Source organism: Monodon monoceros, unplaced genomic scaffold (genome assembly GCF_005190385.1).
Source record: "Monodon monoceros isolate NGI ecotype Baffin Bay Population unplaced genomic scaffold, NGI_Narwhal_1 Super_Scaffold_11, whole genome shotgun sequence".
In the NCBI taxonomy this organism is placed as follows: domain Eukaryota; kingdom Metazoa; phylum Chordata; class Mammalia; order Artiodactyla; family Monodontidae; genus Monodon; species Monodon monoceros.
In genome coordinates, this window is record NW_021703767.1 from 12,100,649 (window position 1) to 12,120,384 (window position 19,736).

Consider the following 19,736-nt stretch of genomic DNA (forward strand, 5'->3'; position numbering starts at 1 on the left):
GATGGAATCAGAGTCATCGGGCTTCGGAAAATGTCCCACTTTCCAGGTACCGGTAGGAAGTTCTAATCGTGTGATTCTTGGACAGGCTTAGTTCTTCCTTTTTAAAGTAAATCATTTGTTTTCACTGACTGGTGGAGAGACTGAAAGATTATGTGAAGCTGGTCAGGTACTGTGGGCTTTGGGAAATGCTGAGTAGGGAATAATTAATTACCGGAGAAGGTTGCTCTATATTGTATGTCTCAGAACCTGAAAGTTTATCAAGCCTGTGACCTCCCACCCTCTGTGAAGCACTTGGCACCAAGAGTACACCATGCCTTTAATTTTCTGCTGTTCTAAACACAAAGCAAGGCTTGCGAGGCGCTCTATTTGGTTATCATTTTCCTTTTGCACTGTCTGCTTACAAACCCTTTGACTTTTTTTTTTGATGGACATGCACTCTTTCCTAAAGAGTGCAGTAATAACCCTACCTTTCCACCTGCCTGTCATTTCTGTGAAAACGTACTAGTACTTGTGTGCATGATAGAAGGAAATCACTTTCAGAAAGACATCCGACCCTAAGCTTTGAATCACGTTATTTTTATACGCGAACAAAGAACAAATGCATTTCTCGATTATGAAACCCATCTGTGAGGTGCCTTTCAAAGGATGCAGTTGTGTAGCCAGACACTGGATCAAATTCTTCAATCATCTTGAAACGGCCGTTGCCCCTGGCCCGCTGCATGTTGGCTTGTGCAATACAATAGCATTGTACGCTTCGCTTTTTAAGTTAAACACGTTTTCCATTTATTCCAACTGGCAACAAAGTGATTCTGAAACACTGAGGGTGGCAACAAACGGTGGTAACCGCCCCTTGGGAAGGATCGTCACCAATCAACTTGAACATTCCAGCCGCTGCCTAGCTGGAATCGGTTTTCCCTGCCTGGAGCCACTACCCCTTCCTCTTGGGAAGCATTCGCTGGACACATGGTTAGCACAGCATGGAGTCGGTCCTATTCTCAGGACTCCATAGCTGTAATGGCAAGAAGCCGGCAGAGACTTCGGAAGCCATCTGTTGTAGATTGAATTATGTCCCTCCAAAGGATGCTGAAGTGTGACCCCCAGTACCTGGGAATGTGACCTTACTTGGAAATAGGGTCTTTGCTGATGATCAAGTTAAGATGAGGTTCGACGTGAGTAGTGTCCTTATAAAAAGGGGACATTTGGATACAGGACAGACGCATACAGAGAGAACGTCAATGTGAGGATGATGGTAGATGCCAAGGTGATGCTCCTACAAGCCAAGGGGCGCCAAAGATTGCCAGAAAACCACCAGAAGCTAGAGGAGAGGCTGGGGACAGCTTCTCCCTCACAGCCTCAGAAGGAACCAACCCTGCTAACATCTTGATCTTGGACTTCTAGCCTCCAGAATTGTGAGAGAATACATTTCTGTTGTTTAAACCACCCAGTCTGGGGTACTTTGTTACAGCAACCCTGGGAAACTAGTCCACCGTCCAATCCACCCACGTCTACAGATGAGCCTCTGAGTCCCAAGGGTCCCATAGAAATAAGCAGTAAGGGTAAAATTGAGCCTTCTTAGATCCTGAGCTGCAGTCAGTGATCTTTCCATTACTGTACCATCAATCTCACTGTCAAGGGAATAGTCCTAGTCCTTGCATTGAGAGATCATTGTAGCATCACTTTCCAAGGCTTCTTTTTAAATTAAAATCTCCCTCTCTAGCACCAAGGGGCTGAGAATATGAAAGTGCCCGAGATTCAGCCCCTCAGCCAGCAGGTTTCACTGTGGTTTCTTTAGCTTTGATGTCAGGAAGTTTTGCTGAGCCGCTTTGGGTAGAAGAATGGGAGGACCCAATGTTGGTCAGTGAGGTGACTGAGATGAAAGGGGCAGGGCTGAATCTCTAGCTTCTTCCCCAGCACCTGGGATGCGCCATCTAAAGACACACGGGAGCACCTTGGCGGGCACCTGATCACCTCTTCCTCTCTTGAGCGCCCTCTGGTGTTCTGAGGTAATGACAACAGAACTCATTCACCGAGTCCAAAGGGGTCTGCAGTCACTCGCAGTTTCTTCGTTTAGAAAGCTGGAGGAGTTCTTTGGGGGAACTCATTTGCTGAGTTTAGCATCTTCCAACTCTCCAAGGACAGCAGAGGTAGCAATTCTGAACTCAGATCTTAGTTTACTTTCTTACTGTTCCCAGCGCTCCTTCTAACCTCGAATGCTGCTACTGGATGTACGAAGCCTGTCCAAGTTTCACTAACTTTTCCCCCACCCTCACATCAAGCCATGCCAAGAAAAATGAATGTGACTCTGACTCCACCGTCTTGGGCCCATTGGGAGAGTTGGGTTAGTCTCTAAGGCAGCTTCTGAGCCTTGGCACTGGTGACATTTGGTCCTGGTCATCCTTGCTGTGGAGGTGTCCTGTATCTTGTCGCTGTATAACAGCACCCCTGGCCTCCACCCACTAAACGCCACTAGCATTTCCTCCCCAACATGTGGCGACCAAAGGCGTTTCCAGGTATTGTCGAATGTACATTGGGGGTACATTCTTGTGGGTTTTTAATGTTTCTGGGAACTGGATACAAGATAGACACACTGTCTATTCTGCAATGTCTGGTTGCTTCTTTCAGAGAACCACTGCTGTCCTGGATGCTACCCAGATGCAAACAAGACTCAGTCACAAATGGCGATTGCAAAATGGAGGAAGACTCTTCACAGCTGGGCCAGGACCATTCACCACAGGGCACAGCCTTTGACAGCTGCACCATCATCCCTTGACCGTCTGTACCGCCTGATGGCAAAATCTCTCGGCCAGCCCGTCTCAGTGGTGTGGCTGCTGCCTCAGGGATTCTCACCTCCCAGCATTCACACTCTCTGTAGTGCCCTCCCATATGAATCAGGCTGACATGTGTAACCCGTAGGATATTTCAGCGTGACATCTGTGGCCAGGTCATAAAAGTTTTTGCAGCGTCTGCCTTACTCCCACTTGGGTCACCATCTCTCGGGGGGGAGCCAACTACCATACTCTGAGGACACTCAAGTAGCTTGTGGACAGCCCACAAGGGAGGAACTGAGACCTCCCACCAACCACCAGCGTCATTTGCCAGGCATGTGAGGGGCCACCTTGGAAGCAGGTCCTCCAGCCCTAATCTAGTCTTCAGATGACTGCAACCCCGGTTGACATCTCGGCTGCAACCAGGTGAGAGGCTCTGAGCTAGAACCACCCAGCTAAGCTGCTCCTGAATTCCTGGTGCGCTGGAACTGTGAGGCGAGGAGTGTTTGTCATCATTTTAAGCTGCTAAGTTTTAGGGTGTTTTGTTACGCAGCGATGGGTAACTAACACAGTGGGTCTTCCCCACAACCCCATAAGGCAGGTAGGACAGAGTTTACGATTGAGAAAATACCCCTCATGGCTGGAACCTGATGGGTCCTTTCCAATCTAAAGGACTTCAGTGGAGCAGAATCCCTTCACTAGGAGGCTGTGAGGTTTCAGGGCCCCAAGCAACAAGCTTTTCTCTGAATTCTAAGTGGCCCACTGCAACTTCTGAGCTGAAGAAGCTGCACCCGGGCCCATCAGAGAAGCTTGGCCTACAGCCTAGTAATTATGTTAATGATTCAGAGGCACATTGTGAGGGTCGTGACCAATGCATGCTATATCTCCACTGAGGTTCTTCAAGGGAGAACAGCGGTACCTGCAGCAGGAGACCTTTCAAGGGAGACTTGTTTGCTGCCTGGAAGGTGGAAAGCACGGATCCCACTACCGGGGCTGCGGTGGATCCACCTCTGTGCTGGGGTGAACCCGATGCTCGTAGGAGGCTTAAAAGGCCAGCAGAGGCCGCCATGAGTTCTGGATGTCCCTCCACAGACTACAGACCGTACCAGTCATGGGGGAGGGGACATGGCTGTGAAATTGTCTTAAATAAATGGTCCTTCACATATGAAAATTATTCTCGATCAGGAGCTATGCCTTGTGAGCACTTTCTCTCCTGAACTGATTCTCCAACTAGACTATACCTTAGAATCATCTCGGAAATCTGTCAAAAATGCTGATTTCAGGTGCCCACCACAAGTGGCTCTTAGCCAAGCCCAGAAAGGCGGTTCTTGTTTTTTCAAACTGCTCCCAACATTTTTCACAGCTGGGCCAGGACCATTCGCCACAGGGCACAGCCTTTGACAGCTGCACCATCATCCCTTGACCGTCTGTACCGCCTGATGGAAAAATCTCTCACCCAGCCCGTCTCAGTGGTGTGGCTGCTTATTTGAAAACAAGTTTGGAAACCAAATCTGGGCCCAAGATGGGCTACTTAGGAGCTATCTACCTTTGGGCCAGTTATTGAACGTGGCTAAGCCTTGCTTTCCCCTTCTGTAAAATGGGGGTTGTATTAGTTTGCTAAGGTTGCCATAATAAAATACCACAGACTGAATGACTTAAACCGCAGAAATTTATTTTCCGACAGTCCTGGAAACCAAAAGTCCAAGATCAAGGTGTCAGCAGGGTTAGTTTCTGCTGAGGCCTCCCGCCTTGGATTATAGCTACCTGCCTTATCCCTGTGTCCTCATGGTCTCCCCTCTGCATGTGTCTGTGTCCTAGTTTCCTTTTCCTATGAGGAAACTAGTCATATTGGATTAGGGCCCACCCCAATAATCTCATTTTAACTTAATTACCTCTTTAAAGGCCCTATGTCCAAATACAGCCCCATTCTGAGGTCCCGGGGGGTTAGGACTTCAACAGAGGAATTTGGGGAGGTCCACAATTCAGCCCTTAATGGAGGTAATATGGTCATCGTGAGGATTAATAAGATGAGACACGTGACGCTTAGAGCGTTGGATGAGATCAGAAGTTGTAAACCCTTACTTTCCATTCCCTCCAACTTTGGTGGCACTAAGTGGAAAAAGTGCCTTTAAGAAGTGGGTGACATACAGGAAATCTGGACTTTTCTTTCAGGCAATAATCCCCTTAAAACATCTGGTGTGCCCCCCCCCACCCCCCTCAAGAGCTGGTGCAAATCCCCCCATGCGGGAGCCGGTGGCGCTGGAATCCAAGCAGCTGCAGAGGCCACAGCCCTGGTTTCCCGGAATCTGAGCTTAGCACTTAAGACTGAGTTTCTTTTCAAAAGAGCTGAGGGCTCAAGCACTTTTTCGCACCTAATCCTTTTTCAGAAGGAAGCAGGCGCGTTCACGTAGCCACAGAGTTCTCCCTGTGGGCCTGCAAAGGGGTCTGGATTTTTACACCCTCCTCACCCATTTCCTTGCAAGGCTGGAGACTAGAAGCAAGGCCAGCAAACCCACACATGGGATCACCTGACTGGGGCAAAGAAGAGGGGCCACAGAGCCTGCGAGAGTACCTGCTGTGGGTTGGATTCCTGCCCCTTGGATGCAGCCTGCTCTAAGAGGTCACGGCAAGGGTTCAGCCCACTGGACACCATGAGGAAACCTAGCATTCCCAAGGCCCAGTGCTGCAGAAGCTGGGCAGACCACGAGTCCCTTCACTTCTTTATTACTGATAAGGGTGTGAAGGTGGAAGGAAGTGGGATTTGGGGAGTCCCCAAAGCAGGCAAAAGCAAAATGCTACAACCACAAACACAATCACCTTGAGCGTGGTCACCTCAGGTGGAATGAACAGCACCCTCTTGTCCACAGCCCGTGCCACAGGACCTGGAGTCTCCTTTAACAGGATGCTGCCCTGAGAGATGGGTGGATGGGATGGAACCTGGGTGTGAGGTTGGCGATCTGGGGAAGGAACATTCCGTCTCCAGGTCTCCGGTTCTTCATCTGGTTGGATCAATTACCTCTAATACTCTTCCAGCTCTAATGTTTTATGGTTCCACCTACACCCAGACTAACTAGACTTTACTTTTCTGGTTCAGCCCAGGTAGCAATCAAGCACTGGGTGTGAAAGGGGACAGTCACTTTTTTCTAATTGAAATATAGTTGATTTACAATGTGTCAGGTGTACAGCAAAGTGATTCAGTTATACATATATATGTACGTCTATTCTTTTTCAGGTTCTTTTCCATTATAGGTTATTACAAGATATTGAATATAGCTCCCTGTACTACACAGTAGGACCTTGTTGTTTACCTGTTTTATATATAGTAGTTTGTATCTGACAATCCCAAATTCCTAATTTATCCCTCCCCTGCCGCTTTTCCCTTTGGTAACTGTAAGTTTTCTATGTCTGTGAGTCTGTTCCTGTTTTGTTAGATTCCACATATAAGTGATCTCAGATTCATCGGACACAGAGTTGATCCCCAACAACTCCCTGGGGAAACATTGCCTAATGAAACGAGTCTACCCCAAATTTCCTCTTGCAATTAAATTCCTGACAAAGCACACAATTTACAATCATTTCTGGGTGAAATTAATTTTTCTATGACAGTTTCTAAAATAGGATTTTAGGAAAACACCCTCTAATAAAGGCTTATACCAGAGAAAATATTTGACTTTTTTCTTTCCAGTTTATTTTTCTAAGAGTCTAGCTAGATTAATTAATTGCATATTTGTCAATTCTTTATAGAGCACCTGGTCTGTGTGCTACTCTACGCAGAGTGCTTGGGCGCCCTGGTGATCAAGGCAAGCATGCCTGTGCCCACCTGGAGCCCAGAGGCCATTGCATCCACCGATACTGCCTCGGAGCCCAGGACCGGAGGAACCACGTGGAATGAGCTGACCCAGGCAAACTTGGTACCGGCACAGACAACAGTCCCTGAGCTGGGTTCTTCAAGGGTCTGCCTTCCCTTGGGGAAGTACCAGATAAATACAGGAAGCTCAGTTAAATTTGAATTTTGGACAATGAATAATTTTTTAGAGAAGGGTGTTCCAAATATTACCCTGAGAACTAGGTACGATTATCATTCTACCTATTTTATGAATGAGGAAACCAAGGCACAGAGAGATTAAGGGACTTGCCCAAGGTTACGCAGCTGTGATGTCACAGCATGGAGATCTAAATGCAGGCAGTGCAGCACCAGAGCTCTTCTCTTGTACCCCACTCGAGCAGCCTGGCAGCATGGAGGTGGGTGTGATCTCCCAGCACCAGTGTGTTGATCCAGACTGAGGAGTCTCCAGAAAAACCTGCCCTGTTCCCTGCTCTGGGCCTTTTATCTCTTCCTTTCATTTCAAATTTATTGTAATTTGGTTTTTTAAAATCAAAGTTATAAATTCACAGAATTTAGAGAGTCAGGTAGGTTTGAAAAGCTTATAATAAAATGGAGTTCCTCAACTCTCCATTTCCCCTCTACCATTTCCTAATCCGAGGCAATCACTTTCATTTTAATAGATTCTTTTGATATTTACATCCTATATATCTGTAATAACATGATTTTATTGCTATTTCTTGGTTTTTTGGTTTTAGGCATTGCCTACTAACTTCCTCTACAGAAGAAAAGGATTTTACTCTTTCACATAGAGCACACGTACACACACAGGCACACACGTGTGCACGTGCACACACACAGGTGCCCTTCCTCCATTCTCCCTCTACAGTTTCACTGAAATTTTGGAGACTGATACTAAGCGTTTACATTATTATAATTCTGTAAATGCTGTGAATAGTGGAACCCTAAATGTTATGTTTCTTTTTGTATTCCTCAACAACTTAATGCTTTTCGTGAAGTTAACAATTGTCTTATATTTTTGATCAGTTTTAATAATTTATCACGAAACTCTGCCCTCCTTTCAATGTGTTCACACACTAATTCCATCTTTTTGAAGAAGTCTCTTCCAGAACCTTCTGGATTGGTTACCCTCTACGTCTACTAGCAGCTGTTGTATTAGAGGTAACTTTACCTCTCTTTTGTGATGGAGCCCCCGTTTCCCAGACCCCACATCTTCCTTTTTAAAAATTTTTAAAAATTTTAATTCTTTTAAAGTAAAAATATCTCCAACAGCTTCCTCAATAAGGCCTTGCATATCTGAAAACGTATTTATTATACCCTCATTTTTAATTAATAGTTTTGCTGGGTATAGAATTCTACCTTTGGAAATACTTTTCTTCAGGATGTTGAAACATTTATCCATTGTTTTCTATAATATTGTTGTTGAGAAGTCCAAAGCCATTCTGATTCTTGACACTTTGCATAAAACATGTTTTCTTTTTTCTTCCTGGAAACGCTTAGTATCTTCTCTTTGTCCCAGTGTGATGAAATTGCATGATGATATATCTTGGTGAATCAGTTTTCATCCATGCTGTGGGTATAATTGGGAAATTTAGGCTCTTGATATCTGGGAAGTTTTCATGAATTATTTCTTTGGGAATTTTCTCTCATTGTCTCTGGATCTGCTTTCCAAATTTGGGTTTAGACATTCTGGCGTTGTCCTACAATTGCATTGCTTCTCTCTATTTTTTCTTTGTGTTATTGCTACGTATTCTGATTGCTATCCTTACCTTTTTCATTTCTGCTCTTTCCAAGCACTTTTGTTTTTTCTCTGAATTTTTTTAAAAAGTAGAATCCTAGGGGCTTCCCTGGTGGCGCAGTGGTTGAGAGTCAACCTGCTGATGCAGGGGACACGGGTTCGTGCCCCAGTCCAGGAAGATCCCACATGCCGTGGAGCGGCTGGGCCCGTGAGCCATGGCCTCTGAGCCTGCGCGTCCGGAACCTGTGCTCCGCAATGGGAGAGGCCACAACAGTGAGACGCCCGTGTACTGCAAAAAAAAAAAAAAAATTAGAATTCTATTTTTTTTCTAGTTTTATTGAGATTGAATTGATATACATCACTATATAAGTTTAAGGTATATAGCATAATAGAATCTTATTCTTATTTCATGAATACATTTTCTTCTTGCTCTCTGAGAATATTAATAATGATATTAAAACTTTTTCTTCTCCCTATATAACTTCTATAGCTTCTGTTGCCTCCAAATGACTCCCCCTCCTCTTTGGTTCTGCCTTTTCTGTTAGAGGCCATTCTCAAATGTCAGTTGATCCTTAAGTGTCTCTCTATATTTACAAATGGGATGCTAAGAGCTGCTGGTAAGCTCTGTGCACATGCCTAGGGTTGGCAACTATGGGATTCAGTAGGGTGATTTTCTTGGGTCATTTTCCTGGGGAACCCTGGGTATCACCATTTTTAAGTCTTTTCTCTTGCATTTTTAGAAGAACTGTAGTGAAAGCTCTTACTATCTCTCATGTGGAAGCTATAGTCCTTACTAGCATTTTTCTGGAAACAAGATGGAGAAACTGGCTGGAGATGTCAACATTCAGAATGTGAATATTTGTCTGGCCTGGTTTTGCAGAATAGGAAAGGAAGGTAGGAGATCTAACCACTTCTCAAAAGGACTGTCAATCAGTCATCCTGCTTGTAGAGTCACCTTTATTCCCACTTGCGTTCATCCCTAATGCCACCAACTCCTGAGCAGTTGGGTTGCTTTTGGCTTCCCCACTTGGCGGCTATGATTCAGCTTTCTCGGTTCTGTTACATCAGTTAACAAACATACATTTACTTTCCAGCTTCCAAAGTTTATTGCTATTATCGCACTCTTGTTCTCTTCAGCCTGTAGGTTTGTGTGTTCTCTAAAATACCTCCTCTGCTGTTGTTGTAGTGGGGTTTCAGGAGGGACTGGAGAATAACCCTGGCATTCAACTTGCCGTCTTTGAATAGAGGTTCCCTCAATCTCCTTTCAGTGGCCTTGGCTTTGGAACCATTCCTGTCTTTATCATAGCAACAATCAAGTAAGGAAACAAAAGCGCATTCCAGTATCCATTGCCATCTGATTAACTTTGCTTTAACATATGAACAGAAGTTTGTTTCTCTACTTCTCCACTTGTGCTTGTTAGAGCACCTAACACAATAGAGAAGGGAGAAAAAAGATCTAAAATTGGACTTAAGTAGTTCTCCCCATTTTCTTGAAAACAATTGTCTAAAGGTCCAAGAGATCTTGATCTGTGTGTTCTTGAGGCACATGCACTGCCTCCTGGTGGACAAGCTGGTACTGCTTTTCAGGTTCTCTCCATGCTTTCCAAGATGATGATGTGAGGTCAAGATACTACTGCCAGAGGAGGTGAGATTTGAACTCAGACCAGAAGAGAAGAGGGGAAAATATGTTCTAAATTTAAACTTCTTTTTCATTTCTTATCAGTCAGTGTGTCCAGACCAGCATTAATCAGTATACCCACTGTCTGTGGCCTCGTAACTGTCACTGGGGATTTAGCATTATTGTGGGAAAACTATTTTCTTGACTTCTAGGCTGTCTCTACCCTGTACAAAGGGAAAGTACAAGTTTTAAGAAAGAAGACATGTCATCCACATGAAACTCACCTCCAGTCATTTCACCCCACGATCTTCGGCAGCTGTGCTGTCCAATGTGGTAGCCACTAGCCATGTGTGACTGTTTAAAGGTCAATCTATTAAAATTAGAAATTCAGTTTCTCAGTCACTCTAGCCACATTTCAGGTGCTTGATAACCACATGTGACTACCATATCAGACAGCACAGATGGACAACATTTCCATTGTTTCAGAAAGTTCTATTGGACAGCACTGACCCAGAGCTCCTACTGGTACCTGGACGATTCTCACAGACAGAATCTACCACAACCTCACCCATGTTCCTGCAAGTCTTTGTTCCCACCTCTGCCACCACATCTACTACAATCCGACTTGAAATGGAGTTAGTTAGATAATACGCCTGTCTCTCCCACTTGACCATAATAAGCTCATGAGGGCTGGGACCAAGCTTGTGCCATCCTGCTATTATTCCCAACCCCCAGAGTAGAAACAGGCAAAGCGAAGTTCCTGAATAAATGTCAGTTGAATGAGTGGCTTGATTATAAACTTCCTGAGGGCAGGAATGAAATGTTCTCATTTTTGTGTTCCCCACAGTTCCTCGAGCAGAGGAGGAACCTTAGTAAACGTCTGCTGGATTGTTGCATGCTCTGAGCACTGTCAGCCTGAGGACGGACTCAGCACCCACTAAGACAAAAAGCTGGACTGCTGCGTTCCCCAAACTCACCAGACTCCCCCTCACCTCTGTCCTCACACATAATGTCTCCTGAGGCTTTGCCACATCCCGCCTACTTTCTCGTTGCATCCCCATGAGGTCCGGTCACCATCACCCCTACACACCTTACACACACACACAGACACACGCACGCACACGCATGCCCTCCATGCTGTTCTTTGACATCCTTTCCCCTCCCTCCTCGCACCTGGTAGAGTGGTCTCAAAATTGGGGTGTGTGCATCCCCAGGAGTTGCCCACTATGATCTTCTGGAGTACAGAGATAAAATGTTTGGACTTCTGTTTGGGGGTTTTATCTAATATGCATATCTAATATGCAACTATTAGATAAAATGCAAATTTTATCTAATATGCAAATATGCATGTTTTATCTAATATGCAAATATGTTGTCCTGCCTCGATGTTGGGCACCCGCGCCTTTGGCAGTGAAAGTGCAAAGTCCTAACCACTGGACCACCAGGGAATTCCCTGATGGGGTTTTTTTTTTTTAATCTCATCATTTAAAATTGTCTTGTTCGGGGAATTCCCTGGTGGTCCAGAGGTTAGGGCTTGGCACCCTCACTGGTGGGGCCCTGGGTTCAATCCCTGGTCAGGGAGCTAAGACCCCACAAGCCGCGTGGTGTGGCCAAAAAAAGAAAAGCTATCTTGTTCTGCTGTATGTTTTAATATTTTAATAATATATTAGTATAGTAATAGATGCTTATTTATAAATTAAATACACATATTTGAGGTGTACCCTAACTTATTTTTATTGATAGGAGTATGTGTGAAAAAGGCATTTCCCTGGAATACCTCCTTCCCTTCCACTTTCTGGTCCTGCTTGTGTCTGAGGAGTGAGCAGAAGCCCTACCCACGGCATCCTCTCAGTCTACTCAGGCCCAGCTGATTTTCAAGGAATTGACATAGAGCCTTACAAACTGCTGGTATCTTCCAGTTTTGAATTCTTAGTGTATCTTCAGGGAACACACTGCACTTTGTTCTTGAATTTGGATTATTTTCAGTTACTGTACTAGCTTTGTCTTTCCAACCAAATGGTCAATTCCATGAGCATCTTACAGTTATTTTGTACTAAAGACCCTCTTAGATCGGAAGGGCAGAGAGAACACCCAATCTAATTGCATTTTATAAATAGGGGAGATAAATAGAGTCAGGGAGGTAAAGTGACCTACTCCTAGGCGAGAGCCTTGCCAGCCCCTATCATAGATTGGGACCATAAATTTGCGCAGAGGAAAGTCAACAAACGTGGAAAGGACTATGCTTCCAAGGATCCCTGCTCCAGCTCACAAAAGCAAACCCGACAGCCATGGTTAGGAGTTTCCTGCCTGTCTTCAGCTTACCATCCTCGCCCTCGCCCTCGAGGGGTGCAGCACCTCCCTGAGGCCTGAAGAAAGCTACTCACAGAGGAGGCGTCAGCTGCTAACTTGACAAAGATAAGAGCCAAGGTCATGACCTTCTAATGGTGAACCAGCCTATTAGTTTAGCAATATGTGTCTCCAACGTCAGAGCCATGCCTGGTGGAGACTTGATTTTTTTATTATTCAGGAAGCCCCTTACTTGAAAATGAGAAAAACCTCTAGCAACCTCTGGAAATCTCTTCTTTTCAAATAATTACAAGTAAGATCTTCACCTAAGAAACTTGGCTGCATGGTCTTTTACATTCCGCTGCGCCCTTATGCTGGCCGAGAACAGACAAATGATTCGAACCTGTGGTCTTTAAAAAAAAAAGATGCCAATCAAATGTAAATGATGATCCCATTAAATAATGATTTTCATTCAAACTCAACAATACAAATTTCTCAGACTTTGTGATTAGCTCCGTGTCAAACTTTTGCTCTTTTTAATTTTTTTTTAGCAGCTAATTTGGGATATTCTGCGATAATTTTCAGCCAGGGGGTTGGATTTTTTTTTTCAGTACTGACCAAAAAGAATCTTGCTGCATTCAGTCTCCTGAGAATGTTGGGTCGAGTTTTTTGATCCCTGTGGCTCATTGATTTGCGGGCTGATGTAGTGCGAGGGGTCCTTATTAGTGGCGTCTGTCCCTGCTGTAATGTTTTTGTTATTTTTCCTCATTTGTTCACTCTGACATCATGTCATTACAGAATGGTGCTGTTCAGGCCCTGCCTGGGCTGTTCGTTAGCGTGTGTTTAATGAGCAGCTTAATTGAGCTGTCTAGTAGGCCACCTGTCGCCCTCCGGACTTATTAACATACTAATGGCCTGACATTGTATTCTCTGACAGGCAACAGGGCTTACTGATTTGATGTCTGGACATGAGGATTTTATGCAGGAATGAGAGCGGGCATTGGGAAGGAGGTTTAAAAAACGCAAATTAACTCTTTGGTATCTCTGTGTTTATGGCTTTCTTGTGGAAAAAGAAAAAAAGTTGGACCCATCGCAGGCCAGGAAAGCATGTTCTGGGGAGGAAGGCTTGCTCTCTCCTTGTAACCCCAGTTGTGGTTCTCCAGGAGAGCAGGCTTTGTTTCGATTACAGTGTTATCGTTGGGAACTACCTCAAAGGAGAAATCTTCTGCAGCCTGGGGGGAAGGTTTTGCGACTAGACTTTTCTCGACTGTGGCTAAACAGATGAGAAGCAGCAATGCTTCACTGGAGGGATTTGAGTGTGGTCTGTTGTCCCCGCCTTTTGAAGCCAGCTGAGGACAGACCTGGGGATGCTGGGCTCCCCGGGGAAGGCTCGGAGGGATGGCCAGAGCTCTCATATGCACGTTGGCAGGGGGTCGCTGCTTTTGTTTGTGTTTTTCATCTGGGAGTGCGGGGTTGGGTCTTTCCCCCTGGCCTCCCTTGCAGAGGCGGGAGGAAGAACTTCTGTTCTGGGAAATTTCAGGGGACTGAGTCTGGAGCGTGGGCACGGCGCTCCTGCAGACGGGCTGGACATTGCTCTCCTGTCCCCTCTGCTTTTCTCCCTAGCTGTCTCTTCCTTCGATGCCTGCACATAAAACAAGCACAAACAGGATCATAAAGAAAAGGCTTCTTTAAGATTTCAGGAAAGGATCGCAGCTAAGGGTTGCACAGAGTGAACTAAATCCCCCAAAGCAGCTGGGAGGTGTGTGGGAGCCCTTGGAGAAGAGGCCCATCTAGGGGCTGGGGTGAGCTTCAGGGTCCTGCCTAGCCTGAGGTTCCCCCTGAGTCAGCTGAGGAACTGCAGGAGGCTGGAGGTCTGCAGAGTGAGCCAGAAAGCATTGCAGATGCGGCTGCCTGGAAGCCGCATTCCAGAACTTGGCACGTTGAACCTGCAGCCGGCAGGCTTTCTCTATGGGAGGTCACAAGTAGGTGCTGAGCAGGGGGAATGCTGCCAGCTGAGCAGTCACACTTCCTCTCCTCGTTAGTGCCCCCAGCCATAGGGGAGGGCTGGGGGAGGGAGGGCAAGAAGAGCAGAAACCCACCCACTGTCTATCTGCCCACTTCATGTGACGGTGATCATGGTAATGATGATGACGACAGCCTTTATTTGTATTTCTGAAGTCAAGCCTTTTATAAAGATGATCTCACTTAAGTTTTCTTTCCTGGGTTTTTCAACTTCAACACAGTTGACATCTGGGGCCAGATCAGATGGGTGGGGGGCCTGTCCTATGCATTGTAGGATTGTTGAGCTGTTGAGCAGCATCCCTAGGCTCCACCCCCTAGACTCCCATAGCAACCCCCACCCAACTGTGAGAGTCAAAAATGTCTCCTGGGGGAAAAGTGGTTCCCAGTTCAGAAACACTGCTCTAGAGACAGGTGTGCCACCCTCAGTTTGTAGATGAGAAGCAAACACTCAGAGCGTAAAGGGAGAACTCAAACTCTTGCAGATAATACAGAACAGGCAGAGCGGGATTTAGACGCAAGTCCATCAGATCTCATTCCTTTGCACAGTCCTCCCTGGTCACGATAAGGATGGATCTGGCCGTGACCAGAGGTGGGTCTGCTGTCCACATCCCCAGTGCTGACCATTGCAGAGCTATTGTAGATTGAAATATTTTGCTAAGGGTTTTACATATCATCTTGTAAAATCTTCTCAATATCCCTTTGAGGTAGGTACTATTATTGCTCTCTTTTAAGAGATGAGGAAAATGAGGCTCAGAGGAATTAAATAACATGTCCAAGGTCACACAGCTAGTGGGGGGGAAGAGAGTCTCACCCAGGTCTCTCTAGTTTCAAAGTACATGTGTTTTCTATGATAGCACCCAGGATCCCAGACATCTGCACCCAGAGATCCCCAACCTTATGATCCATTCACCTCTCTTTCCAAAAAGAAGGGGCAATTCCTCCCTTTATTTCCCTGGCTGACCAGGGTGCTGTGCCTGGTAAGTTTCCCACGGGCACATGTGATGGTTCATTTTATAGGTCAACATGACTGGGCAACAGAATGCCTAGATATTTGGTCAAACATTATTCTGGGTATGTCTGTGCAGGTGTTTCTGGATGAGATTAACATTTGACTCTGTAGACTGAGTAAAGCAGATTGCCCTCCCTAATGTGGGTGGGCCTCACCCAGTCAGTTGAAGGTATGAATAGAATAAAAATCTGACCCTCCTCCAAGTAAGAGAGGATTCTTCCTGCCTGATGACCTTGGAACTGGGACTTTGGCTTTTTCCTGTCTTTGGACTCAAACTGAAACACTGGCTCTTCCTGGGTCTCATTTTCAGATTGCACAAACCTTCAGATTGGAATGATACTGCTGGCTCTCCTGTGCCTCCAATTTGCCAACCCACTCTGCAGATCTTGAGACTTGTCAGCCTCCATAATCATGTGAGCTCACTCCTTATAATAAATCTCTTTGTACATTTACATCCTACTGGTTCTGTTTCTCCGGAGAATCCTGACTAATATAGCAGTTCGTTTAGCTTTTACACATGGTAAATTTTTATGTCTCATATTTTCAACATTTCTGCTTCACTTTGTTTTAGGACTTGTAACCAATATCTAGCTATTTCTAAAAATGCAATCTGAGAATATTGATGTCAAATACTTGCTCATGCTGTTGGTCACTTGGATAACTTATCACTCTGTGCTACATTCTAGATGAATTCCTCCCTAATGATCTTCCAGTCCATCAATTCTCTCTTTAGCCTTCCAATTTAAACTTTGATCAACTCTATCAAGCTTTGTAAATTTTAGTGATAAGCTGCTTTATCTCCAGGATTTCTAAGTGGTTCTTTTTCATACCCATCTCTTCTTTATTTCATCTCCACCTGGTTCAGCTCCTTAGTTGTGTTTTTTTTTTACTCTTTTTTTTTTTTAATCTCTGTTACTCCTGCCTTTAACTCTTAGAAGATACGCAGTATAGTAAATTTTTCTCTAAAGTGATTTCATCTTCTGATTGCTGATTTTGTTGATTTGGTGTGAGTTCATCAAGAGTTAGTTTATTTTGGGATTTCCTTGGTGGCACAGTGGTTAAGACTCCACGCTCCCAAGGCAGGGGGCCCAGGTTCAATCCCTGGTCAGGGTCAGGGAACTAGATCCCACATGCATGCTGCAGCTAAGTGTTCACGTGCCACAAATAAGGAGTCCACGTGTCGCAACTAAGGAGCTCACGTACCACAGCTAAGACCTGGCGTAACCAAATAAATAAATAAATTAAAAAAAAATTTTTCAGGTTTAAGTATTCCAAAAAAAAAAAAAAGAGTTAGTTTATTTTTGTTTTGTTTCATTTTGTTGTTGTTGCGTGGCTCTGTACTCACCACTCCCTTTCTGGGGGTTTTGTTGTCTCTATCAGCCCCCTTAGAGTCTCCAGTTCAGAACCACATCTTAGAGTGGGTTTTCAGAGTGTTCATCCTAAGGAGGTAACTGGGAATATTGCAGTCCCAGCCCCTGAGCCATTTGATAAGTTGACCAGATCTTTCTTGGCTTCAAGTCTGTTATTTGCTTTTCCTCATCTTAATAGGTATGTACCTTGAGTCTAGGCAGTGGTTGATAGAAGCATTTTTATCCTCTTTATAAGGAGGGAGCTGCACCCCATCCTTGGCTCTGTTCCCTGCCTTGTATGAGCCATTTGTAGTCTCAACCACTGTGTAGGAAACAAGCTCCCTGCTTCCTTTAACTGCTTCCAGGCCCACAGTCCAGGAGGCTGGTAGCTTCAGTCCTGCTTTCACTTTAGGTTTGCTGGCTGATGAAGATGTTATCTTTTTTTGAGCATGGCAATTTTTTAAATCTATCATTACTCTGTGTTGGTGCCGATGGAAGGCTCAAAGCCTGAATCCTGATGGAGTTTAATACTCTCCGCAGTACACACATCTCATCACCATTCTGCAATATTTTATCAAAAATCTCTCTACAGGGAATAGTTCCTGGTTGTTATCTTGGCTTTACAAAGCACTGTATTAGTAGTCAAAAGTAGGGGCTGAGGGGCTTCCCTGGTGGCGCAGTGGTTGGGAGTCCGCCTGCCGATGCAGGGGACACGGGTTCGTGCCCCGGTCCGGGAAGATCCCACGTGCCGCGGAGTGGCTGGGCCTGTGAGCCATGGCCGCTGAGCCTGCGCGTCCGGAGCCTGTGCTCCGCAACGGGAGAGGCCACAGCAGTGAGAGGCCCGCGTACCAAAAAAAAAAAAAAAAAAAAAGTAGGGGCTGAGTCAGACTGCCTGGGTTCAAACCCTAGATCTACTACTTACTAGTTTTGGAAACTTGGGCCAAGTTGTTTAATGCTTTAAGCCTCTTCTGTGAAATACATCAGTAATCCAACTTCCTAAGGATATTATGAGGATTAAATAAGATAACCTGTGTAAAAGCACTTCCCACAGATTCTGGCACATAGTCAGCCCTCAGTAAATGTCTGCTATTATTATGGTGGTTATTACTCCTTAGTCTGAATCAGATATCCAACTTCAGTGAATTATTATTTTTTGAAAAGCTCCAGTGGCCTGAAAGGCAGAAGAGCTAAATGCCAAGAAATGATTGAATCACTAAATTTGTCAAGGTGCTTTCCTATCTATTAACCATTGTCCCAAGACAAATCTGTTCTTTGTTTTTCCCATTTTACGGATGAGAAAATTGAACCACGGGATTGCTGTACGCTTCTGACTGACCATAGGCACGTGAATGAAAAGTCACACTCAGTTGATGCTCTGGGGCACCAGCAGTGCCATCATTTCTTGAAAAGAGATTAGGAAGCAGCCCTAAGAAAACCCTGGTTCCTTCATGGAAATCAGCATTGTCCATTTCCTAGTTGTTACACAGCTGTCAACGTAGCTATGTTGTTGGAGGTCTTGGGCACTTGAGAGTACCCCAGCATCATGTACCCCAACAATACACGCCGGGAAACTGGGAGGGCGTCTGTTTCCTCCTCCAAATCCACCCCCCAATCACCTCTACTCTGCTCTGGGCCCTGGATTGGTGGGGTTACATCCACAGGCTCCCCTGCCCTCTGGGTCCTGACTGTGTTTGGTCAATGGGCAGGGTGACCAACGTTTTTGAAAGTCGACCTGAGACATGGCCATATAAGACTAAAAAACAACCACCACTACCTATAGTAATATAATATATAATCAGTATTCAGATACATGTGTTTTATTCCTTTAACAGGAAAATATGATAAATGGGTATTTATCCAAAATGATATACTATTCTATATCGCTTACTTCTCTGTTATGTAAATGCTATTATTTAAACAAAACAGCACTAAGACTAGTTAACAATGGCAATTAGTAGCACAATTGTCCCTTGATATACATGGGGGGACCCCCGCCCCCTTACCAAAATGCTCTGATGCTCAAGCCCCTTATATAAAATGGTGTCGTATTTGCATATAACCTACACATATCCTCTTGTGTACTTTATTTTAATTTAATTTAATTTAATTTAATTTATTTATTTTCTTTGGCCGAGCCCCATGGGATCTTAGTTCCTCAGCCAGGGATTGAACCCAGGCCACGGCAGTGAAAGCACCGAGTCCTAACCACTGGATCGCTAGGGAATTCCCTCCTCCTGTCTACTTTAAGTCATCTCTAGATTACTTATTATACCTAATACAATGTAAATGCTATGTAAACAGTTGTAAACGTAATGTAAATGCTATGTGAATAGTTGCCTGAGTGCAGCAAATTCAGGTTTTGCTTTTTGAAACTTTCTGGAATTTTTTAAAAAATATTTTCAGTCTGCCCTGTTGGTTGAACCCGCAGCTGCAGAACCCACAGATGTGGAGGGCTGACTGTAATTAGTAGGTGTACTAATTAAACAAATAATATATGTGAGAAAATAAAACTATTTTGTAATGTTTCTTTCGGTCCTCTGATAGAGCAACATATTTCAGCTCTTTATTGGATATTTAAATCTTGTAGGCTATATTAAGGTATATAAGTGTAAAACTTTTAAAGGAAAGGAAAACAAACACAACAAGCCTAATTAAGTAGATATCGCCTATATTTAATTAAAAAAATAGCAATAATATGTTTCTTCCTATGCAGTGTTGTAATAAGATATTTTTATTCTTCTTGTTTCCTCCTCTAGTAATACTTCTCTGAACTGCCTTTTTCATCCATGTAGTGATAAAACTGAACATAGCCCAAAGTAAAATTCACTTTGACTTATAGCTCTCCTCTTATGAAGCCCACATTACGCTGATGCCTGATACCAGTCCAAGGTGATGACATTGAGCTGAATAGCCTCTCAACAAAAGTGTTTGAACAAGGGATACTTTTTATTGGCTCTGAAGGTTAATTTTATGTGTCACCTTGGCTGGGCCATGGAGCCCAGGTGTCTGGTCAAACAACAGTTTAGACGTTGCTGTGAAGGTATGTTTTAGATGAGATTAACATTTCAGTCAGTTGCCACTGAGTGAAGTGGATCACTTTCCATA